Raw genomic sequence first — 15,556 nt, forward strand, 5'->3', positions numbered from 1 at the left:
TTTTTTTTTCTCCTTTTTTTGTTATATATATGTACATCTTGTTTCGTGGTGAAATTATTGTCCATAAAGAAATCGTATTTAAGCATGGGGGACTGGTCGAAAACTCTCCAGCATCCCCCATGAGACGTGAGCGCGAGAGAGGGACATATTGTTTGGTTCAGTAATTCCTAGCGTTATTTCCCATGTTTGCTTTTTATCACTGTAAACTGATATATATTGTCCGTGGCTATTCGCTCCCTTTATATACGGGACATACATTCGCAGTTGAGGGATGATATATGCACATGGGGCCACATATACCTATATATATAAGATTACAAGTAACGTTATGAGGATAATGATCCTTTTAGGTTAGATATACTGAAATAAAAAAGAAAACACTGAATAATTTGACATTATTGGATCATTGGATCTGTATTATCAACATTTGGAGGAATTAGATTTTTTGTATGTGTACAAAAGTCTAATTCCTGTAAATAACAATAAGTATTAACAGCAAATGTATATCTATTGTTGTTAATATACTTATTTGTTATTTAGACGAATTAGATTTGCAAATTAATTAATTTTAATATTATTTCAATATTTGTATCATGATTATAGTCTAATAATAAGTTTTGTTGCAATTTATTTGCAAAATTCGTATTTCCATCGTCGAAAAATTCCATGGAATTTCCGTGGAAATCCTGCAAGTTTATGATTAGATTAGAATATTATGATTAGGGTTTATATAATAGTAAGTTTTGTTGCAGAATTCATTTGCAAAATTTGAATGAAATACGCATTTGGAAAAAAAATTGAAATCAAATTTATTATTAGATTCTAATCATAATACAAATGTTAAAATATTAAAAAATTTACAGAAAAATAAAAAACTTACAGAATTTCCTTGACTTGTCCCTGATTTCCGAACAAAATGTCGAATTATTCTTGACTAAAGAATATTTTGATTCACTCTAAAAATGATTAGATACTCAAAAAAAAACTGTTCTATTACATTCTATTACGAATTTTTTTAATTGTAAAATTATTCCAAAAAGCAACCAATAAATTCTTTTTTAAATAAATATTTAATCATTATTATTTTTCTATATAAATTAAGCGATTTTCAAAAAATTTCAAATTCAAACCTTTATGAAATTCAACAACTTATAAGAATATTATTATAAAACATGAAAATATCGATCACTCCGAGTCGAAGACTCGGAGTTATTGATATCTTCATGTTTTGTAATAATTTAAATTTTTATAAAATTTTTCAAAAAAAAAATTAAATTATTTATAGGTATAAATTTTAATAAAATCCTTCTCAAGAATTCAATTATTTTTACAAATATAATAAAATTTCTCACATGAATTCAATTATTTTTACAAGTAATAAAATTCGTTCTAAAAATTCACTTATTTTCATAAATAATAAAATGTTTCATAGGATTTCAATTATTTTTAATACAATTTTAAATAAATTCCACAAAAAATGTAATTATTTTCAAAAAAATTTTTGCAAGAATTCAATTACATTTCACAAATAATGAAATTCTTCGCTGAAATTCAAATATATTTTTAAAATCTACTATTTTAATGAAATTTCTTAAATGAATTCAATTTAAAAAAGAAAATTTAATAAAACGCGTTGCAAGAATTAAATTATTTTCATAAATAATATACAATTCTTTACAAAATTCGAATTATTTTTAAAAAAATTAAATAAAAATTGGTTGCAAAAATTCAAATATTTTTATAAATAATAAAATTTTTCATAGGACTTCAATTATTTTTAAAAAATTTAATAAAAATTCTTTACAAGAATAAAATTATTTTTCTAAATAATAAAATTCTTCACATGATTTTAATTACTTTTAATACATAATTATAAGTACATTTTTCGAAAAATGTAATTATTTCCAAAAATATTCAAAAATCAATTATTTTTTAAAATTCATGCAACAACAAATTTTTAAATAATTAAATTTCTTCGACGAATTTTAATAAAATTTTCAAGATTAAATACATTTTTTGAGGAATTCGATTAAAATTGTTTAAAAAATAATTGAAATTCAATTATGAGTTTTATTATATTCATGAAAATAATTGAATCTCGGTAAAAATTTTATTATTTATGAAAATAATTTAATGTTTGCTTTAAATTTTATCAACACTTTTTTAAATAATTGAAATCTTTTAAAAAATATTATTATAAAATATAGTAGATATTGAAAATGATTGAATTGAGAAAAATTTTTGAAAATAATTGCTATTTTTTTTAAGAATTTTATTAAAATTTTTGAAAATAATTGAATTTTGGATAAGAATTTTATTATTTTTAAATAGATAATTGAAATTTTGACGTGGCATTTTAAAAATTTTTTGAACATAATTGAATATCTGCGCGAAGAATTTTATTACTTTTCAAAATAAATTTGAATTTCTGCAATTATTTGTAACTTCTTTTAAATTCAATTTATTTCAGTACTTTATAATAAAAATCCCTGACTTTTTCCTGATTTCTATGACCGACAACCTTGGAAATGTTAAAATATATATTTTTAAAATAAAAAACTTGCAAAATTTCCATGGAAACTCCACGGAAATTTCATGGAGAAGTTCCATGGAATTTCCAGGGGGTATATACTTCCATGGAATTTTTCGACGTGGGCAAAAAATGTGGATCAAATCATGATTTGATGCAAATTTTTAGTATCAATTTAATCTTTTGCTGTTCTACAGAAACTTTTATTGCTATTAGGTATAAAGCTTATTTATTTCCTGGTACGTACGTTTTCTAATGGTTCCTAATATATTGATACTTTTTTATAATGGTTTCTAATGAATTTATACAGTTTTATTTTTTAATGCTTCTTAATGGATGAATATGCGTTTTCTAATTATTTCTAATGGATACATTTTCTAATAGTTCCTAATGGATTAATAAACAAAAATACCAATGTTTGTTGTCATATTGAAAATGATAAACGCCCTTAATAAGATTCGACGTCGAGTCGAATTCAGATAATCCCGAATTTAAAACCACTTTATAAGTCTGCAGTAAATTTCTGCAAGGGATGAATATTTACATTTATCCTCTGGCTTGGCGCACGCTTGTCACATGGCAGAGCACGTGCACCAACACCTAATCTGTCGTGAGCAAACAATTATCCACTATCAACATTATAAACTGCATAATGGTTCCAAATATAATTCACCTTATAAAAAACTCTTCTCACCAGCTTTTTTTTAATATTTATGTACATAAATCCCTTTTCACTCTTGCTGTAATTTTAAAGAAAATCTTTTGCTAAAGTATATAAATGTTAAGGAATCTTTAAGGAACCTTTCGCTTCATTTGAAGACACGTGCTATTTTTGAAGCAAAATCTTTTTCTTCGATTTTAGGGAATCTTCCGCCATATCTTAAGCGATCTTCTGCTATTAACAGTACCCCGCATATCTGTAAATAAAATCTTCTAAATTAGTGCTAATTTTCGGTATTGAAATAGAACCAAATTTAGTATTTAGTAATTTAGTACCCAAAATTGGTACTAAATTAGTACCTTTCTTTTTACAGTGTAAATTATTGAGTATATCTATACATTATTTGGAGTACATACCTTGATCCAAAGCGGTAACTCGATGATTAAAAAGCAAACAACGAATTTGACGAGAAATTGTGTATACAATATGGAAAATGTAGATGTAGACATAGAGAATGTACATCAGATATATATAGAAAATATAGATGGAGAAAATACAGATACAGAAAATACAAATGCAGAAAATACAGATACAGTAAATACAGATCCAGAAAATACACAAATATATGAAAATACAGATATAGAGAATAATACATATACAGGTACAGAAAATATGGATATAGAGAAATACAGATTTACAGAGAATATAGATGTAGTTATCTGAGACGGTGAAATATCTTCGAAACGAGTTTAGTTGACATTAGTAGGTCGATGTTAGGGGGGTCTCGGAAGTGGAGGGTGGATGGAAGGTGTCAAGGAATGCCTGCGCGCGATGGCAGGGTCGACCGCTATCGGTCGTTAATGCTGGCTTGATCCAAAACTCGAATGTCTGTCTTTATCAGCCCAACATAGGCGCAGGGGCAGCTGCATCATCTCTCTGTATATACATATATACAGTGAAAGTCACCCCTGCGCACTTTTCCACCTCCGAAGATCCGCGAGGGTGGAAAATGCTCTCCGATTGGCGTAGAGCACTTGAACGAGGAAGACTATCTCGCTTTCCCATTGGCCTCACGTAAATCCATACTCGGTATTCATTCGCTATCCCATTCGTCGACCTTCCACCGCCACTGATTCAAAAACCCTTTTCCCTCCCTCCCTTTAACCCCCATGAAGTTTCCCAACTGATTCAATGCATTTCGCCGCCACTGACGTGTATAGTCGTCATGCTTTTCCTTTTCTCATACCAATACTTATATACACAAATGCGCGTCGCGCTTAACATGATCTTTCATTTCTATACCTGCAATCGTGGGTGTTATCGAGAATTCCTATACTCTTTTGGAAGTTTTTGCTTGGACTGTTTCAACTTTCTGCTTATTTTTTTAGGTTTGGACTATTCCTACCTTTTTTTTTTTGACTATTCCTACTTCTTTTCGTAAAAAAACGTTAGACTATTATTATTTTACACTATGCTAACTCGAAAGTATCAAATTGCAATTTCGATCAGTAACTAAAAATTAACAATTCAAACATAAATTCTTGTCTACACATAAAAATACGTTCTGAATCCGATCGAAGACTGACGTCTTCGATCGAATTCACAACGTTTTTATATAGTTTTTGACGATTAATAATAAATGTTTAATAATTTTGTCAATTAACTTAACGTTCTTTCTAAGATAGCTGTTGTTCTGCTTAATGATACTCCGATTAAAGACGTTGGTCGTCGATTGGGTACAGAACGTTTTTATAATAGTTTTTAATGATTCATAGATGAAATTTTTAGTAGTCAATTTTTTTTCTATTTCTGACAATAATTTATATTTAAATATAACTTTTAATTCTTCAAGAACTATATATCATAAAATTATTACTTAGAAATTATTTGAATTATTTTTAATATCTACTATTTTAATAAAATTTTCCAAAAGAATTCAATTATTCAAACAAAATTTTACAGGAATTCAATTACTTAACAATTTTTTTTTTATAAATTTCTTCGAACCAATTCAATTATTTGTAATTTTTTAATGAAATTTCGAAAAAATTTAAATATATTCAGAGAATTGAAAAAAAAATAGTTCTGAAAAATTTAATTTATTTTGAAAAATTTAAATAAAATTCTTTTAAAAAAATTCTATTATTTAAAAAAATTCTGACAAAATTCTTTACAAGATTTAGTTAGTAATTCAATACAATTCTTCTTAAAAATTCAATTATTTTCACAAATAATACCTTTTTTATGCGGGAATTAAATTATTCAAAAAAAAATTTAAGAATAAAACTCTTCGCAAGAAATCAATTTTTTTCATAAAAAATCAAATTTTTCTCAAGAATTCAATTATTTTAAAAAGTTTTGATAAAATGCTATGTATAAATTTGAAAAATTATAATAAAATTGGTCATACAATACAATTATTTTCGTAAAATATAAAATTCTTTATAGAAATACAATTATAATATTGTCAAAAATGTTTGTAAAAATCTTTAAAATAAATAAATAAATAACATAAAATAACATAAATAAATAATAACATAAATAATAATAACATAAATAATAACATAAATAAATAACAAATAAATTATTTTCGTAAAAAATTTAATTCTTCGAAGCAATTCAATTATTTAAGAAATTTCAATAAAATTCTTCCCAAAGAATTCAATATTCTTATCAAAAATAAACATTTTCACAAGAATTCAATTATTTAAAAAAATTTAATACAATATTCTTCGTCAGAGATTTCAATTATTTTCAATTTTTCAATGAAATTTCTCGATAGAATTTAATTATTTTTAAAAAGTTTTAATAAATTCTGAAATTCAATTGTTTAAAAAAATTGATTATTTAAAAAAATAAGAATATTTTTCTCCGGAATTCAATTATTTTTATAAATAAAATTCTTTACAGGAATTTAATTCTTTAAAACAATAATTTTTAATAAAAATCCGTTGCAAGAATTCAATATTATTTTTATAAATAAAAAAAGCTTATCGCAGAATTTCAATTATTTTTTATTCAATTTTAAATAAAATGATAGAAAATTGCATTTATTCTTAAAATTTTTTTTTAAATTCGCCAAAAGAATTGAATTATTTTTAAAAATTTTGATAAAATTCTTCATAAAAATTCAATTATTTAATAAATTATTTATTTTTGTACTTAAATAATTGAATTCTCGAAAAATTTTCTAATAAAAATTGAATTAATAATGAATTTTACTTAGAATTTATTAAATTATAATTTGAATATTAAAAGCATTATAGCGTGAATTTGTAGAAATAATTGAATTTTGAAAAGGGTTTAAAATTAAAATCTTGAAAAATTTGAATTTATTTACAATATTCTTATGATATAAAATAATGATTTTATCACTCTATCATCTTAAATTTATCATATAAGTTATTGAATTTCAGAAGGTTTGTATTTGAAAATCTCAATTCCTATAGAAAAATAATAATGATTAAATAATTATTTAAAAAAGAAGTTATTGGTGTTTTCGAATAATTTTACAATTATAAAGAAATTCATAAATAAATAATGTAATATGTAGAACATTTTTTTTAGTATCCAATAATTTTTAGAGTATTAATCAGAATATTCTTTTGGATCAGGGAGAAAGTCAAAATTTTGTCTGGAAATCAGGAAAAAAGATAATTAAATTTTTGTGGCAACCCTGTTGTAATTTACACAATCGAATGTTGGGCCACTTTTAGGCGTTTCAATTCCAAGAAGGAACAATCTAATCCTTAAGTTTATTGAAAAAAAGATTTGTAATTTATACACAATCGAATAAATATTATTTATGTTGGGCCACTTTTAGGCGACAATTTCAAAAAGGAACAATCTCAAGTTCATTTGGAAAAGAATTTGTAATTTACACAATCGAATAATTATGTTAGGCCACTTTTATAGGCATCAATGTGTGTACTAAAAATGTAATGAAACTGGAAAGCTGAGTTCTATTGTCATTTAATATTGCTCATTTTATGTTTTCAGAAATCATCGAAACAGTGTAGCAAAATCAACGATAAATTGAGACACTTGGCGAAAATTGGACTCTCAGAAAGCAGTGCAGGACACCAAAGGCATGAAAAGCTGCAATTCCAACCCAGAGATGAATAAGGACCAAGGGCACCTAAAGGGTAAGTACTCTTACTTCACTTAAATAGGGCGTTAATCTCTAAGCAATTCAAAGTATAGCGTCGCGATTGTAAGTTTAGCGTTATTTTACCCTTAATTTAGCCATAAAACTTTAGTCTTTATTTGCTCTTAAAAATGTTTAGTCTTATTGTCGCCCATTAGGATAGAAGTTTATAGCCTAAAGGCTATAATTTTTAAGACAATGTGGCTAAACATTTTTAAGGTTAAATGAAGGTTAGTGTAAATTGTCGTCAACCGGATGTAACTTCAGTCAGCTTTAGTTTCAAAAAGAGTTTATTCTACAAAAAAGTTAAGTCTTAAAAACCCCAATACCTCATTTAAAAAGCGAAACAGGTTCGTTCCAAAAATTAACGGAATTTGACCGGAAATGTCGTGTGTATGAAGTTTGAAAGCTAAACAATCTCGAAAGATAAAAGGGGGGCGTTAAACTAAAAGTACAAAAAAAAAGAAAAAGAAAAAAACACGTAGAAAATTCTCACCCAAGACACTACTATTCAACGTCTCTGGTTAAGGTACACATAAAGAGAGGATCGATTGAGTGTGTCAGAGTTTAAGGAGCTAGACTGCTCCGCCACTTTTGACGTTGGCGAGAGGACGCCCTTCACAGGCGATGGGGATGAACTCGTGTGTCAGGGTGTTGCTGAGCTTGGAATGGTAATATAAGGCATTTGAAAAGGGAAGGGCGTGTTGCTGGTTGCTGAATAACTCCGCCTCTCGCCACGCCTCCCAAAACGTTGCTATCTTTGTTAAAAATATTCTCTCCATCTCTCCCCCTTATACACAACCGTTCCTTTCAGCCACGCTCGACGACCTTCCACCACGTCGTCGAAAATCGCGTTCCCTACGTTCACTCAACATACTTTTGCTCATCTATACACAAACCATATAGATTACGACGAAAAATTCGCGTTGATCTTTAATCACAAAATCATCGCGGGGTACGAACAATAAGAAAAAAATAAATAACAAAACTGAAAGCTGTCTTCGGACTAAAATCTCGCCATCGGGTCCTTTTGGAATAAATCAATTGACTAAAGATTGCTATTATTTTTTTCGAAAAAGTTGATCTTGATCATCATGTACGGATGCGGACGGTAAAACCGTCCATTCTTTGTTCTCGAGTGAAAAAAGAATGAAAAAAAGATATTGTTTTGAAAAAACAAAAGATAAAGTGTGTTCTGTGAATTTAAAAACAAATTTTTGATGTGTTATAAATTTTTAACTAAATCAGAATCAGTAATTTGAGAAATGCTACTTGTGGAATTTTTTAGTGTTTTCGATTTGAAATATGAGACAAAGGAAGACAATGATTTTAAAAGTGTTGTTAATATTTATTGGCGAATGGACCTACAAAATTGGATTGCGTTCTGATAAATTTAGTGTCAAGAATGGAACGCTTCTTGTATCTTCAGTGAAAGTTAATTTTTAATAATTACTGAAGACTTTTGATTCAGCAAGAAAAAAAAAATAACAGAACAAGAGCGACAAGAGACGCTGAAATAAATTTTAGTGTTTGTGCTGGAGAACATTTTCGCTAAATCGAAAATTAGAGGAGTTTTAATCATAAAACGTTGACAGTAAGTACAGAGATGACTTCTTATTTTTTTTACTTCTATTTTTTTTCTATAATAGAAGAATTTTTCTATAATTGATATTTTGTACTATTTTGCATAAATATTCCCGCTATATTATTGTGTATACAGACAATATTTTGAAACTTTACTATTCTTTTAAATGATTTTTTGAAACATTTAAAAAATGTTTGTTTAAAAAAATCTATTATTAGTATTATTAAAAAAAATTAAAACCTTTTGAACAAAGGCTTCTTATAACCAGTACATCAAAAAATTAATGCTTTTTAATAAATAAGGTATCAAATTATATCATATTTAATTGCATTAATACCGAATTGAATCATATTGATACCAAATAAAGCCAAAAATGACAATTTTTTAAGATTTAGAAAAATTAAAACCTTTTAAAATAAACGTTTTTTAACGAATTCGTTACTGTTTTCTTAAACTACCGAATTCTGTCAAATTGATACTGAATTGAATCAAATTGGTGCAGAATTAAATCCAATTGGTACAGAATTAAATCAAATTGGTACCGAATTGATTCAAATTGATGCCAAATTGATACCAAATAAAATGAAATTGCTATTTTTTTATCATTTGAAAAAAATTATGAACCTTTTTAAACTAAATTTTCTTCGCAAATTCGTTGAGGAATTACTACTGTTTTCTTAAAGATATCAATCAAGTTGATACTAAATTGAATGAAATTGATACCGAATTAAATAAAATTAGTGCCGAATTGAATAAAATTGATACCATATTAAATCAAATTAATATCATATCGATATTAAATTGGATTAAATTAATACCAAATTAAATAAAATTGATTTTGAATTGAGTCAGATTGGTATACGAATTGAAGCAAATTAGTACCAAATTAAATCAAATTGAATCCGAATTGAATAAAATTGGCGCAGAATTGAATCAAATTGGTACAGAATTAAATCAAATTGGTTCCGAATTGAATTAAATTATAATGTCAAATTGATACCGCAAATAAAATCAAATAGCTATTTTTTATCATTTAAAAAAATTAGAACCTTTTAAAACTAAAGTTTCTTAACGAATTTGTTGAGTAATTATACTGTTGCCTTAAAGATATATCAAGTTGATGCGAAATTGAATGAATTTGATACCAAATTGAATTAAAATAGTGCCGAATGGAATAAAATTGATACCATATTGAATCAAATTAATACCGAATTGAATCAAATTGATACCATATCGACATCAGATTGGATCAAATTGATACCAAATTAAATAAAATTCAATTCGAATTGAGTCAGATTGGTACCGAATTGAATCAAACTGGAATCGAATTGAATCAAATTGACGCCGAATTGAATCGAATTAAATTCAATGCATACCAAATTAAATTGGAATAATAACAAATTGTATAAATATATATGTATACAATAAAAATAATTAAAATAATTATAATTATATCAAATTAATACAAAAAAAGGATTAAATTAATACTAAAATGTAGAATAAATTATATTTTATTGACTCAAATATATTATTCCAAATATCAATTATAGTTATAATTTAATATACTTTGAATAAGTTAAGAGTGAACTCTTAATTTTTTATTATCGTATATCAAACTTAAGATGTTTTGTATTAATTAAATAATTATAATAATCCACTGTCAACTCAAAAGTATAAATAAAATTCCAACAAATACCATAAAAATGTGAATAAAATCGTATAATCTAATCGAAATTTTTCCTATCAATTTGAATCCAAATTGTTATCAGTTTGATATATCATTAAAATTATACCGTCAAATGGGGGTAATTAGTAATATTGGGTAATAATTGTAACTGGACTATAAATTTTTATTCAAGATATGTTTATTATCAACGTTTTTGTTGTCTCGATAATAAGCATCTTAAATCAAAATTTGAAGTTCTGTTACTTATTACCCCATATACTGTTACTAATTGCCCCATTTGACAGCATTATTTATATTATTATATTATTATTTATACAATAAAATTACAAATATTAACATTAAACTTTGCAATTGCAGAAATAAATTAAAATTTTATAAAAATAAAAAAAAATTCTCACATGAATTACTATACAAAAATATGATTATAAAACCTTAGAATTCGTTTTACAAGTGAAGTGATAAATGAAAGGAGGATAAAATGAAATGATATTTGTTAGACAGAGCGAATAATTGATAGACATTGGTTTATCACAATTAGCCAGATTTTTATAAATGGATTGTCGACTGATTTGCGCACCCCACATCTCATAAAGATTAAAGAGCAACTTCCGTCGCCTATGCTCAAATTTCTTTTTGGGGGTTGACTTTTATATACTGCGCGGGAAATTGCATCAGGGGTGAATTGATAATCATTTTATAAAACACCGCATACACATATAATACAGTTTTCAAGAAAAATAATCTATATGGTGTGTGTAAAATTCTCAATTATTTGAAACTTCTCCATTAATTTTCTTCATTTTTTCTCTTTTCCTTTTCTTTATATGTATTTTTTAATTCACATTTTATTTCCTTTATATTTTCTTTATATATATATAAAGAAAACGTAATGAAAATAAAATGAGAATTAAAAAATAGTTTTATTCTCTTTTTGTTTTCTTTATTTATTTTTTATTCTCTCTTTATTTTCTTTATATTTTTTATTTTCTATTTATTTTCTTTATATTTTTTATTCTCTATTTATTTTCTTTATATTTTTTATTCTCTTTTTATTTACTTCCTTTTTTTCATTGTATATAGGTCGATTCAATACACGGAAAAAAAATTTTACTTAGAATACAAATTTTACTCTATTAGCAAAATTTTTTGTTCTATTTAAAACTTTCGTTATTTTAGAGAAACTTTTCGCTATTCCAGGTAAAGAATTTTTCTTCCATAATGAGTGTCTTTGAAAGAAACTTTATTTTACTTATTTCTTATTTGTTTGTATTTGTATTAAATATGACTTTTGTTCATAAATCAAAATGCTACATTCACAGTTTTCTTGGAAGTATCAAATTGATACCAAACTGGATTAAATTGATAACAAAAATTTGGATCAATTTATGATTTGATCCACTTTTTTGATATCAATTCGTTATGATTTGATCCACTTTTTTGATATCAATTCGTTGCAGTTTGATATTTTTTTCAAACAAAACATTTTTTTTTAAATTTTTTAACCAATTAAAATTAATTTATTTCGTTTATTAATTAAATTTAATTCAAATAATGAAATTTGGACTTTTTCGTTTTGATACTGTCCGCACAGATAGTAATTGAATATTTGAAGCGTTCAATCAAAAATGGCGAACCGTCGCGTCGGCCGACGGAAGCCATAACAAATGTCGCGTTTTTTTGTATTTTGTCGTGATATAAACATATATATTATGATAAGAGACCCTGGTAAAGATAAAATTCGTAAAAAATTAATGTTTTATAGCAAAATAAAAATTTTCCTGTAAGTTTTCATTTTTCTTTCTTCTTCTTCTTATTATTTTTTGTTTTTATCAAATTAATAGCGAACTAATATCAAATTAATACAAAAAATTTGGTCCTTTTCCAATTATTTTCAAAACTTACTTTGGAAAATTCGATTATTTTCGATTAAATTTTATATAGTAATAAACCAGAACTATAAATTTTGATTCAAGATGTTTTACCGCAGCAACAATTCGAGCGCTAAAGCGCGCGGCTAACTACTTACTGCTTTTTTAAAATAAAATTTGCAAATTTAAAATAGAATTCCAAAATTTTCTAATTCAAATTTTTGTTGAAAACACTAAAAAAATTCAATTTTAAAAAAATTATAAATAATTATCAATAAATAAATTTTCTATTTCTTAATCAGAGTTGTTTAACAATTTTCTAATCTTCCTTAGAAGTAAAGAACAAAAATCTGCATAATTTCAATTTGACAAAACGTAATATTTAACAAAATTTTAGTCTTTTAATGAAAAGAAGTGAAAAACATTCTGATGATTTCTATTTGTTATTAGAATTTTGAATTAATTGTAACATAAAAATAATTATAACACAAATTATATTACGATCCAAAAACTGACTTTTAACAAAATAATAATATAATATACAATCTATCTAAAACTAACAAAAAACAAAGGTATAAACACACTAAAAAAAAAGTTTTACTTTCAGCCTATTTTTGAGGCTGAATTTAAGGTGTAAACGGAGTCAGCCCCGTTAAACAAGGACAGACTTATGTGAAATACATGGGCTGAATTTAAGGTGTAAACGGAGTCAGACTTTTTTTTTCCTGTGAACAAAAGACAACTTCAGAGTGTGAGGGACATCAGAAAAAGTGAATGAATGAAAGAACATTCAAATTATTATATAGTTAATTATCGAAGTTTTTGTTGTTCGATTATTTGTAATATGAACAGTTTTTGTTAATTGTTTGATTCATAAATATCGGATAACAAAAACGTTGATAATTTATATACTAAATTAAAATTTAATATCCTGTTAGTCTGTTACTTTATTACCCCGCTGTTGCCAATTGCCCCATTTGACGGTACAGACAAAACGTAAAATTCTGTATAGAGTTTTAGTAATTGTAGTTTGCTTAGTTTTGTTTAGTTCTGTTTAGTTTTGTTTAGTTTTGTTACATTCTGTTTAGTTCTGTTAGTATTTTGTTTCATTCTGTTAAGTTCTGTTTAGTTTTGTTTAGTTTTATTTAGTTTTGTTTAGTTTTGTTTCATTCTGTTAAGTTCTGTTAAGTTCTGTTATGTTCTGTTTATTTTTGTTTAGTTTTGTTTCATTCTATTTCATTCTGTTAGTTTTGTTTATAGTTTTGTTCTGTTTAGTTTTCTTTAGTCTTTTTTAAGACTTTATGTTAAGTTTCGTTTTGTTTGGTTTGTTTTCGTTCAGTTTATAGTTTATAGTTCTGTTTTGGATAGTCTTCTTTAAATATGTTTAGTTTATTTTACTTCTATTTACTTTAGTTCAGTTTCGTTTAGTTCTATTAGTTTTCTTTAGTCTTTTTTAAGACTTTATGTTAAGTTTCGTTTTGTTTGGTTATTGTTTTCGTTCAGTTTAGTTTAGTTCTGTTTTGGATAGTCTTCTTTAAATATGTTTAGTTTATTTTACTTCTATTTACTTTAGTTCAGTTTCGTTTAGTTCTATTAGTTTTCTTTAGTCTTTTTTAAGACTTTATGTTAAGTTTCGTTTTGTTTGGTTTGTTTTCGTTCAGTTTAGTTTAGTTCTGTTTTGGATAGTCTTCTTTAAATATGTTTAGTTTATTTTACTTCTATTTACTTTAGTTCAGTTTCGTTTAGTTCTGTTTAATTTAACCTTGTTTGGTTTATTTTATAGTTCTGTTTCGTTTAACCACCCTTACATATAATACAGAGTATTATATGCACAGAAAAGACATATACACAAAAAAGCAAAACAAAATTACCCCGTCAATTAACGAAAAAAGAAAGAAAAAAAATTCATCACTCTCGAGAGAAGGCAGGAATCGAATATTAAAAATTGTATAGGACCTCCTAATCGGCCATTTATCCAGGACACGATACAATGAATAAAGAATGAAGTAGCAGTGTCGAACAGCCTCCGGGAACAGGAGATGTTGAGTTGCATTGGGATATTAATCGGTGTACTAGGCAAACGCCCTGCTCCAGGAGTGTTTGCTCGAGGTTTCAAGAGGTTCGCATAACACCGAAGCCTTGCCAAAGTCTTTTCCCTCTCTGTCTTTCTCTCTCTCTCTCTCCCTTTACTTTCCACTTTAAGCTACTGCAACGAGAAACAGTATGTGTGTATGCCGCCCGAGACCCTTTTCGTTCTCGTTACCCCAGGGTCTCGGGGTCTATAAGGTACTCGAAAATCTACAAGCAAAAGCGAACCCCCCGATCGCCTCGAATATACTTAGATTATACTTGATGTATATATGTATATACTCGAGTGATCGGCACTAACTCAGGGCACTCGAATTCTTTAAAATAATGGACTCGGCTTCGTTCGATAAGCTCACTGTTTATAAAACACTGAGTTCAATTCAATGGTGGAGTAATAATTGTTCGCTAATTTCCGTTGGCACTACATAGTATGGGCAATGTAGGGAGTTTCTTTATAGAGTAATATACACATATGGCTTTCGCCTTCAACCTTTAGATTATAACAAGAATTGCACTCTCACGTTATTATGTGTATTAGCTGATACAATCTGGATACTGATATTATTGTGAATTTGCATGTGTTTGTGAGAATAAGTTCAAGAGCATTTTGAGAAAAGGGGATCAAGGAAAATGTTTTCTTATTATTTGGAGAATTGATTTTTTTTTATTTTTTATATTTTTTGTCTCAATTATTGTTATCCTTAGAAAAAATATGAGTGAAAAATAACTAATTAATTAGTTAACTAATTACTATAGGAACTTTTTCTAAATAAATGAATATTACAAAAAATGATTGGTAAAAATTCCTGTTTGAAAAATCGATTATTTCCACGATATTTTTTGGGGGGGTGGGGGTGGATATTTTAGCAGGGTGAAACAAAGTAATATATTTTGTTATATATTACATGACTGCGAATAAAAATGGAGAAATACAAAAATGAAGATCCACGTGGCAAAGTAATGAAAAAAAGGTATAATATATTCGTTTAG

At 26.4% G+C, this 15,556-nt stretch overlaps 1 protein-coding gene and 1 long non-coding RNA gene across 2 annotated transcripts in view; both read left to right on the forward strand.

Moving 5' to 3' along the window:
• The window catches only part of LOC122503279, an 87,703-nt gene that overhangs the window by 16,018 nt on the left and 56,129 nt on the right, over positions 1 to 15,556 (forward strand). The window contains exon 2 of the long non-coding RNA XR_006301724.1: positions 7,191 to 7,336. This is a non-coding gene — a long non-coding RNA (uncharacterized LOC122503279). The remainder of the gene's footprint in view (positions 1 to 7,190; positions 7,337 to 15,556) is intronic.
• LOC122503277 (fez family zinc finger protein 2-like) overlaps positions 8,165 to 15,556 on the forward strand; it is a 47,679-nt gene continuing 40,287 nt past the window's right edge. The window contains exon 1 of the mRNA XM_043613752.1: positions 8,165 to 8,932. The gene's annotated coding sequence lies outside the window, so the exon portion shown is untranslated. The remainder of the gene's footprint in view (positions 8,933 to 15,556) is intronic.

This window comes from Leptopilina heterotoma, unplaced genomic scaffold, assembly GCF_015476425.1.
Source record: "Leptopilina heterotoma isolate Lh14 unplaced genomic scaffold, ASM1547642v1 Lhet_253, whole genome shotgun sequence".
Classification (NCBI taxonomy): Eukaryota; Metazoa; Arthropoda; class Insecta; order Hymenoptera; family Figitidae; genus Leptopilina; species Leptopilina heterotoma.